At 37.3% G+C, this 9,718-nt stretch overlaps 1 protein-coding gene and 1 pseudogene across 2 annotated transcripts in view; one reads left to right on the top strand and one right to left on the bottom strand.

Moving 5' to 3' along the window:
- Positions 1 to 2,584, bottom strand: part of LOC111813158 — a 7,804-nt pseudogene extending 5,220 nt beyond the window's left edge.
- The window catches only part of Bmp2k (BMP2 inducible kinase), a 126,249-nt gene that overhangs the window by 20,630 nt on the left and 95,901 nt on the right, over positions 1 to 9,718 (top strand). The gene's annotated exons all lie outside the window — the stretch shown is intronic.

Consider the following 9,718-nt stretch of genomic DNA (forward strand, 5'->3'; position numbering starts at 1 on the left):
CTTTGTGGAAGCAGCCACTTAAAGGCCTGAGCTAGGGCCAGGCCCCCTGTAAAATACTTTTTAAAAAAACTTAAACATTCATATATTTTAATAGAGTATAAGTGCACTTTTAATTAAAGCACTGTACAGAGCCCCCCACCTCCCAAAACTATAAATCAAGACTGAGTTTAGTTCTCTCTTAATACTGCTTTCTCTTCCATTCTTACATCTCAAAACTCCTCCATTAATAAATGCATAAAGATACATAATAACATAAAGACCTTAAAGGCACCCTTAAAGACACTTATTTACTGTTATCTTTCATTATAAGTGGCAGTATATAATAAGCAAGCCTGAATTGGAGTTCCTGTGTGTTTAAATAGTGTCATGTTTATTTTGAGTCCATGAAGCTGTGAATGTAACAAATTCTTGATTTATGTGGTCAACTTTTATCAGAAAAGAACTCTTTTTGGTATTTTAGGGAAGGGTCTACAGGGTGTTCAGGATCTTACTACTAGGTCGAACTCATAGTGATCTGCCTGTTTACAGGCTCCCAAGAGCTGGGATTATAGGCATGCTCTGCCATGCCCAGTCTCAGTTGCCATCTCAGTGTGCTGCAGGAGTGGGGCCAGCACTGCAGGCCCGGGCATCCAACCGCTGGCCCCTGTACCTGCTTGCAGGTGCTTTAATCCGCTGAGCTATTTGGCCAGCCCTTAGGAAAGGCCTCCTTAAGCAATGATATTTCCAGGCCTAAGTGAAAATATTTGATTGAGGTTATTTCAAACGTGATTGTATTGCATATTGTACTTTTGTATATTGCCTATAGAATTCACAGTGTACTATAATTTTTTTGTCTATCACAATAGACTTGGAAGTCTTCCTTAAAATGTGTTCTAGAGGCTAGCACACTTACTAAAAAGTTTGAAAAGTGAATAAAACTTGAAAAGTGAATGAAGGAAGAACTCTATACGATTAATCTGTCAATTGCTGTGTATGTGAGATGACTGAGTGCTGTAATTGGGTGGAGGAGTGTTATGGTTTGTTTCTGGTCTCCCCAAAGCATCAGGCAGTCATGGGGTGGCTTCTGGAGTTTGTGATTGCTTCTTTTTTTAAATTTAATTTAATTTCGAAGAGTAAAAGCAGAAGCACAAACAAAAAAAGACAGAAACAGAGTAATGTACAACAATGCAGATTTTCAAAACAAGAATAGGTAATTAACAGTGGGTGTTATATTATCTATTTTTATCACCAAATCTGTTGCTCAGATTAACAGATACAGTTATGCAAGATTGGGGAAATAATTGAATATTGACTCTGGATTTTTGATCCAGTGCTGGGATTGCAGGTGTGAGAGCTACCCTCTGGCCCTGGGGTGGGTAATTTGCATTACAGTGTGAGAAGGGGAGAGAGGCTAGCTAGCTGCCTAAGCTGCTGCTTCTCCCTTTGCCCTCTTGCTCTTTGCCGCTGTCATGAATGGTTGCCCTCTGTCATGTGCCCCTCTGCCTTGAAGCCAGCTGAGTAAGGACTGAAACCTCCACTAACTGTGAGCCAGATAAACCTTTCTTCCTTCATTTTGGGTGTTGGGGATTTTGTCCCCATAATGAGAGAGGAGTAACTGAGACAAGGAGCATTAAGGACAATTTGAGAAAGCTGGGGATGGGTTGTAGAGCTGTAGAGTACTTTGTGGTGTTTAGGGAAATTTGGAAGATGACTTGAAGGTGTAAGTTTTTATACTTAGTAGTTGCAAAGCTTAAATGAGTCCCAAGGAGAGATTTGTGTAATACCACATTTGGGATGAAGAAAAGATGAATTTAGCAATAATAAGTAAAAGTTGACTAAAAATTGAGGCTTTTAGAAGTGAGAAGTGGCGAGAAGTTGTGAAATGGATAGTTGAGACCTATACCCAGGGTTTGGATTTATGAATGGAGGAATTTTGAGATGTCAGAAGGGGGAGAGAAAGTAGTATTAGTGGAGAACTAAATACATAGCCTTGTTTTTTAGTTTTGGGAGGTGTGGGGTGTCACTGTAGAGTGCTTTAAAGTTCAAGGGGTCTAAGGACACCTGAAGACATGAACTTGCTGTCTAGCATGAGTTCACAGCAGGATACACTTATATAATCATGACCTAACACAGACAACTAGGCATGTACTACATGGTTAAATCAGTTTACAAGTATGTAAATTCGCGATAATGGCATATATAGGGGTTAAACAATAAAGTGCAGCTTCTCTCTGTTCTGCTGCTGCTGACTCTTCAACTCCTTTGCTTTGTTTTTCTTGGGGACCTCCCTACCAAAAAGCCCCCAGCCAGGACAGGAGAGAAAAAGTGGTGTTACGGTTTTTGTCAAGTTGTCCCCCAAAAGCCTCATGCAGTCATGGGGTGGACTTTCTAGATTTTGATTAACTCATGATCCCCTGGGATTGAGTGTGATTGTTGCTGGGATTATGGGTGTAAATGCAACTGAGGTGGGCAGATAGCCTGGAAGCAACATAAGGGAGACAGACTTCCTCTCACTTCCTCTCTCAGCCATTGTTACTGTTACTCCTCCCTTTTGCTCTTGCTGTTTTTCAGTATTCTGCCACCATATACTGCTGCGCTCTGCCATGTACCACTCTGCCTTGGAGCCAGCTGCGTATGGACCGAAACCTCCAGTAACTGTCAGCTACATAAACCTTTCCTTCCTTAATTTTGAGTGTTGGGTATTTGTCCCAGCAATGAGAGAAAAGTAACTGAGACAAGGGGTTATCTTCCAAAGGCCTATGTGTGCACCATCTTGTGGCCTTTTGGGAAGTGATGAATGTTGGAGAAACCCATGAGAGAAAGTTAAATACATGCCTCTGAAGGGATATGGGAACCCCAGTCCCTCTCCCCACCTCCCTGTCCTTCTGTCTGTCTCTTTTGTTTTTTGCTTACTGCTGTCATGAGTTAAGTACATATCCTCTGCTATGTGCTCCTCATTACGATGTACTGCCTTGCCAATGGATCCCAGGCCAGGTTACCATGGAAAGAAAGAAACCTCTGATGCCATGAGCCCATGTACACCTTTTCTCCTTTAATATACACTTTTCCACCTTTCCTGAGTTGATTTTCTCAGATATTTTGTTACAGTGATGGGAAAGTAACGAAGCATTAGCTCCAAAATGTGATTATTTCATGGTAGGAAAGAAATGCAGATAAAAGAAGGGAAAAGTTGTATCTCTTAATTGTGGAAAGCTAAAAGATAGTGGTTCCATTCTGGCCCTATGAATAAGAGTTGTGAGGACGAATCCTAGAGACTAATGATACACATGGAAACTCAAGAGGACTACTCAATAGCTAGTCAGGCTGTTTTATATATATTTTGAAAAAATGTAATTTAAGGACTTGTCCAACTTAGTGCTTCTCAACTATAATCAGTATGTAAACTTCTAGGTCATTAAACTGTGCTGCTGTTGTTGCAGAGGTGAGTTTCTTTGTAGTCAGTCTCCTAGCAGAAATCTCTCTACCCACCATAGTCAAAACAGTTCGCTAGGAATCTTTGCTTTGTTAATGGCCTTGAGATGGATCTTTCTTAGATAGCAGAACTAATTCAATAATTCAGCAGTTTTTAGATTCAATTGTTATTATGTGAAAACTTCATATTAACCTGAGATTTTCATATTGACAGTATTTTAGGAATATAGTACAGCTCTCCATTTTTATTAAATTGTTTATCTCTGTTAGTGATGTGTTCTTTAGTTGGGTCCTGAAACTTTGCAAGCTTAGCTGCACATCTTTGTAGTATAAGTGAACAATTTTAGCAGTGCAAGAATTTTATCTTAGTCTTGATTTTGGGAGAAGATAATTTATATTTGATTTGGAATATATTATATCATTATCACATAGACCTAGGAATTAAAAATAAAAGTCTAGACCTTGCTAGGAAGGTCTTGAAGTATGTTTCTAATGAATTAGTTTCCTAAAAATGCAACTGAGTCAGGTTGGTAGAAGAAAAAAGAATTTCAAGCATAAAGTATGAAAATTAGATGACACCAGGTAAGTCTTTGGTAGATAAAAGGAAAAGGGGCTGTCTGCTAGATCTCTGCCAGGGATCTAAGGTGTTTCAGAGTCTTTTATTGCTTGGATCGTTTTAGGGCAAAGTGACAGTCACCAAATAATTTTTTGATAATGGGAACACTTTTAGAAACGAACATTAGTGTTTCACGAAGTGAGAAAATAACTGGCTGTATTTTTTTTCTTTATGTAGCATGAAAACATTTTTTTCTGAAAAGTTTGTTATTAGAAAAACTATGAACATGGTCTTTCAGAGGTATGATTTTCTTATAGTAGTTTCCCAGCATGGTCGGTCTGTCTGTCTGTCTCTGTCTCTGTCTCTGTCTCTGTCTCTGTCTCTGTCTCTGTCTCTGTCTGTCTCTGTCTTTCTGTCTGTCTCTCTTTCTGTTTTGGAGGGTCTTGCTAGGCAGTCTATGCCAGGCATGAATATTACAGATATAACATAATACATGTACACTATATAGTATAGGCATGTATCACTGAGCCTGGCTCAAATGACAATATTCTTGTCTTTTTAGAAGAGTATTTAGTACAGGGTCTACAGGGTTTCACTACACAGACAGTACTCCTAGTGGTCCTTCTGTTTTCAGCCTCCCAGGTGCTGGGATTACAGGTGTAAGCCACCCCGCCTATTCTTAATTCCTGTCTCAGTGTACCCTGGGGGCAGGGCCTGCATGGCATGCCTAGGATCGAACCTCAGCCTCTACACTCTGCCTAAGCAGGCACTTTAGTCTGCTGAGCTATCTGGCTGGCCCTCTTGTCTTTTTTTTATATTTTGCTATGGGGTAAGTATTTGGTAAGTATTTGGTACGGGGTCTCACTAAGCAGCTCAGACTCGTAGTGATCCTTCTGTTTTCAGCCTCCCCAGCACTGTGATTACAGGTGTGCACCTCCATGCCCAGTCTCTGTGGCTGGCTCAGCGTTCTTGGTGGCAGGGCCAGTGTGGCATGTGGTGCCAGGAATTGAACTCTGGCCCCTGTGCTTGCCTAAGCAAGGGCTTAGTCTGCTGAGCTATGTTGCCAGCCCAACAATATTCTTTAGGATGATTACAGTGGAGTGGAATTTTACCTAGCAGTGCTAGTGCACATCTGCACTCTCAGTGCTTGATAGGCTGAGGCGGAGGATTGGGAGTTTAAGGTTAGCCTAAACTAGCTACTCAGGAAATTCAAGTCTACCCTGGACTACATAGCAAGACCCTATCTCCAAGAACCAAAGTCAAAACCAAGTAGAATACTCAAGAAAACAAAACATAACATAACATAACATAACATAACATAACATAACATAACATAACAGTGGATTCGCTTACCCAAGAGCTTGATTGTATTCATCCTTAACCGTTAAGTGCACAGAAATACTTTTATGGTGTTTTGGGTAAAATATCATCTAATGTAAACCTATACACCATAAAAATTATCAAATTGAATGAATCTTAAAGTCTGGCTAGTCAGTGCTTTTAAGACAAGGTACCTCTTTGTGGCACTTTCTGTTTAAAGTTTTATTTAAAAAATTTTACTTTCTTTGTGGTGCTGGGGATTTAACCCAGGACCTTGTACATGCTAAGTCAGGTCCTGGGTAAGTTCTCTACTACCAAGCTACATCCCCTACCTGTGTGAAGTTTTAATGCCTTCCTAAAGCATGCTGACACAGATTATAATTAATCAGTGATAATATTAGCAGATTTTTGTATTGGCACATTTTGATAGAAACTTCAGTTGTCTAAATAACTTTTTTTTTGCATTGAGAATTTAATGTGCTCAACAATTCTGAAATAGGCAGGTTAACAAGGCTAGTCAGGAAATTTGGTACCAACAAATGTCAAGTACCCTAGAAACAACTTACACAGATAGTTTAAGTAGAGGGACAGATACAGAGGACCACAAATTTGAAAAAGCTTTTTTTTTTTTTTTTTTTTTTTTCCTATATTTAGGACAGGATCTACAGGATCTTACTATGTAGATCAGACCTGCATTGATTCTCCTGTTTTTAGTCTCCCAAGTGCTGGGATTACAGGTGTGCACCACCACACCCAGTCTCAATCTCTGTCTCAGCATGTCCCTTGGCCGGGGCCTGCACAGCATGCCAGGAATCGAACCCTGGCTGCTGTGCTCTGCCTAAGCAGAGTCTGCTGAGCTATCAGGTGAGCCCTTGAAAAAGTTTTTGTTGCTTATTTGAAATACTAAAAAAATGTTTCTAGGGGATATTATGTATTTCTTTGAAAACCTGATGAAACTATATATACCTTTTAGCTCAGTTTACACATAAATGCTGCATATAATTTTAGAGACCTTAATTTACATAAATTACTCTTGCATTATGCTCTTTGATTTCATGCAGTATCACAATTAAAAGTTTTATTTTAATAACTTAGAGAAGTTTTCATAGTGGGTATAGGTATTTATGATCAGTCTGAAAATATTGGGAAGTGAAAGTATGTAGAGAATTTACATGTCTAACTTATATATAAATACTTTACTAGTGGAGAGACTAATGCCTGGTATATTATGTGTTGAAAGAATTTTATGTACAAATTTTATCTCAGACTGACTTTTTTTTTTTAACAATAGGAAATGCATAAAGTGTGTGTAAGGCTGTGTCTAGAGTTATCTCTTTAGTGTCAGAAAACTTTGACCAGATCTTGCTATTTGTTACTCTTTGTTCACATTGGTGTGCCACAAGTGGATTACAGTAGGTGTTTTGCGATAGTTTTCCCTCTCAGCCCACAGAGTGGCTTGGTTTGGATTAAAGGTTCTTGCTTTTCTTGTTGTTGTTCTTGCTTTGGTGACTCAGGCTGAAAGCAAACTTTCTCATTTAGTCACTTGGCCTGCCAGCTCGTCTGAAAGCAACAATAATACTGATGGTTTTCCATGAAGAGGCTAACTACAAATGAGTCTGTAGAATATGAAGTGCAGGGAATGGTAAAAGTTGATGGGAAGGATATATTTCTGTAGGACAAGCCTAATTGAGAAATAGGCTTGAGCTCTCATTTAAAGGGAGGAATTACATAAACTGCTCTTTCAGTTTGAAAATCTTGTGTTTAGGAGTATGAAGGTAAATCTGTTTGAAACATTGTAAAGTGTGCTTTTACTGGAGCCTAAAAGAATGTGTAAAATATGTATCTGTTTTCTGAACCAAAGATTTTGGTATCCAGGCTTGAAGTAAGGGTTAGTGGTTCTCTGCTGGTATTTTGGCTGGGAGCAGCTACTTCCTTAGTACTGTATCCACACCTTCCAGTTCTAAAGTAATTTTAGAACGTTCTCTGTTTACTTGGCATAGTTGAGATTGTTAAACTGCACACCCTAGTGTTGACATGTTAGGGCTTGTATAATGATGAAAGGATAGATAGAACCAGTTGGAGTTAATATCTCATGTAGGACATTCTATATTTTCTGTGACTCTTTTGAAAAAAGTTTCTCCTAATATAGGTTAGGTAGTGTGAAATTACCATGGATCATAACCACTTCAAATGTATGTTCAGTAATATAAATTTCAGTTTTTTGTTCACAAACTTTAGGCCATTATGTATATTATTTAGTTGCACTTCATTGTATTAGATATTGAAACGTAGTTATATAAAAGTTGTTTAATATCAAGTTATCCTAATTTACATTTTATTTTAAAAATGTTATTTTACAATAAACATTTCACATTAATTTTTTTGATGATTCCAAAGCTTTCTTTTTTTTCATTTTGAGTAATCTAAAATACTATATGAAGGAGTTAATGCAGTCTGTGATGCTCAGTAAACTTGTCATACTTTTCCTGGTATTGGTTTTATATTTATTCTTTTTTTTTTTGTTTCTTTAGATGATGGATTTATTTAGAAACACAAATAACCAAATCCCTATCTCTGTAGTTCAAGCCTCTGTTGTAGACATGATACTGAACTACTGAAAATATTCTGTTTTTTGGTGATGAATCTCAGGGCCTTGTATACACTAGGTAAGTGCTGTGGCACTAAGTTATATCCTCAGGCCCTGAATATATTTTTAAACTTTTAAAACCCTGCACTTCTCACTGTGGTATGTCTCTTGGTTAAAAGGGGGAAGCACTCATAAGCACCCGAACAAAAACTTGGGAATGCATCTGCCATCTTCTTTTTATGAGGTACTTTTAACATCTATTGCCTAGGCTATCAAAGTAGCTCTCTGTTAAGTATGTACGTGTGTGTATTAATGTCATAGTAATAAATAACTTTTCATTATAAAATAGTATAGATAAGGCAAAAGTTCGTTATCAGCCTTCATGTATCCTGTTGATACCCTTTCCCCAATAATGAAACAGCTTTTTATTTTGTGTCCTGATACTGCCTTTTGATTCTTTACTGTTTTTAAAAATGTGTGCTTTTTTATTCTTCTTGCTTTGTTAGGACTGCTTCTTTACTCTTTACTCCATTTTATTTATTAAGCCTCTGTTAATTCAAAGTTATATACCTCCATATGGTTAACATGGTAAAGTTAAAATTAATATTTCTATATGCCTCACAAATACGATGACTTCAGAATATTCTGACTCATGCCTTTGTTTTCTGAACCACAGATTTTGGTATCCAGGCTTGAAGTAAGGGTTAGTGGTTCTCTGCTGATATTTTGGCTGGGAGCAGACACACTTTCCTCAGTACTGTATCCACACCTTCCCGTTCTAAAGTAATTTTAGAAGGTTCTCTGTTTACTTGGCATAGTTGAGATTGTTAAACTGCACACAATTTTCTCCTCCTGAGAAAGTATGATATTCTTATGACTTAAGATATCATTGCCCAGGATTTTATATCTGTTTACCTTTCTTTAATCCACAAATGAGACATTAAGCTGTTTTACAAGTCAGTGGTCATCTTTTTTGGATGTTAAAATGTGTTATGTGACCTTCCATGTAGGCTTAGGTGCTTTTAGGCTGAAACACCTTTTGTAAACACCATTTTTGTTTGCTTTTTCTAGAGTTTTGTTGGATATAGAATTCTAAGCAGATATTTTTTTTAGCATTTTGAGCGTCTTGTTGTACTGTATTATTACTAGTATTATTAGTATTAGTATTACTAATTTTTCCCTCTCATGTTGAGAAGTTGGTAGTCATTCTCATGACCTTTGTGGATAATTTGCATTTTCTTACTGGTGCTTTTAGTGTCTTTCTTTTCTTTTTGCTTTCCAGTTTTACTTTGATGTATAAATGAAGTTTTCTATTTGTTATTCTACTTTAGAATTCTTTGGATTTTGAATTCTTGATATCTTTCATCAGTTCTGGGAAAGTTCTCAGCCATTATTCTAATAGTACCCCTTCTCAATTTTCTTTGGTGGTAGTTGTATATTGAATGTTCTTATCCTACCCTTCACATTTCATAATTCCCTTTTTATTAGTACTGTGCTGCAGGAAGATATATTTTCAGTTTTCCTGTATTTGGTATTTACTTTGTCTACTGAGTTTCTGATTTTAGTTACAGTTTTGGGAATTTATTTGGTTAGATTGACCTCATTTTTGGTCTCATCAAATTTGATAGCCTTTTAATCTTTCATATTAGGAGTTTTCTATTTCCTTTCTTTATTATTATTATTAGGACTGCTTATGTTCTCTTATTTTCATTTCTTTATTAGTTATATAGTTATTTCATAATTCCAACATTTGTAGTCTTTTCATGTTTTATCTTTTTAGTTTGTTGTTCTGTCTTTTGATCATAGGGGTTAGTTTCTTAAATGGGCAGTAATTTCTCTTTTGA

The sequence above is a fragment of the Octodon degus genome, unplaced genomic scaffold, assembly GCF_000260255.1.
Source record: "Octodon degus isolate 3935 unplaced genomic scaffold, OctDeg1.0 scaffold00168, whole genome shotgun sequence".
In the NCBI taxonomy this organism is placed as follows: Eukaryota; Metazoa; Chordata; class Mammalia; order Rodentia; family Octodontidae; genus Octodon; species Octodon degus.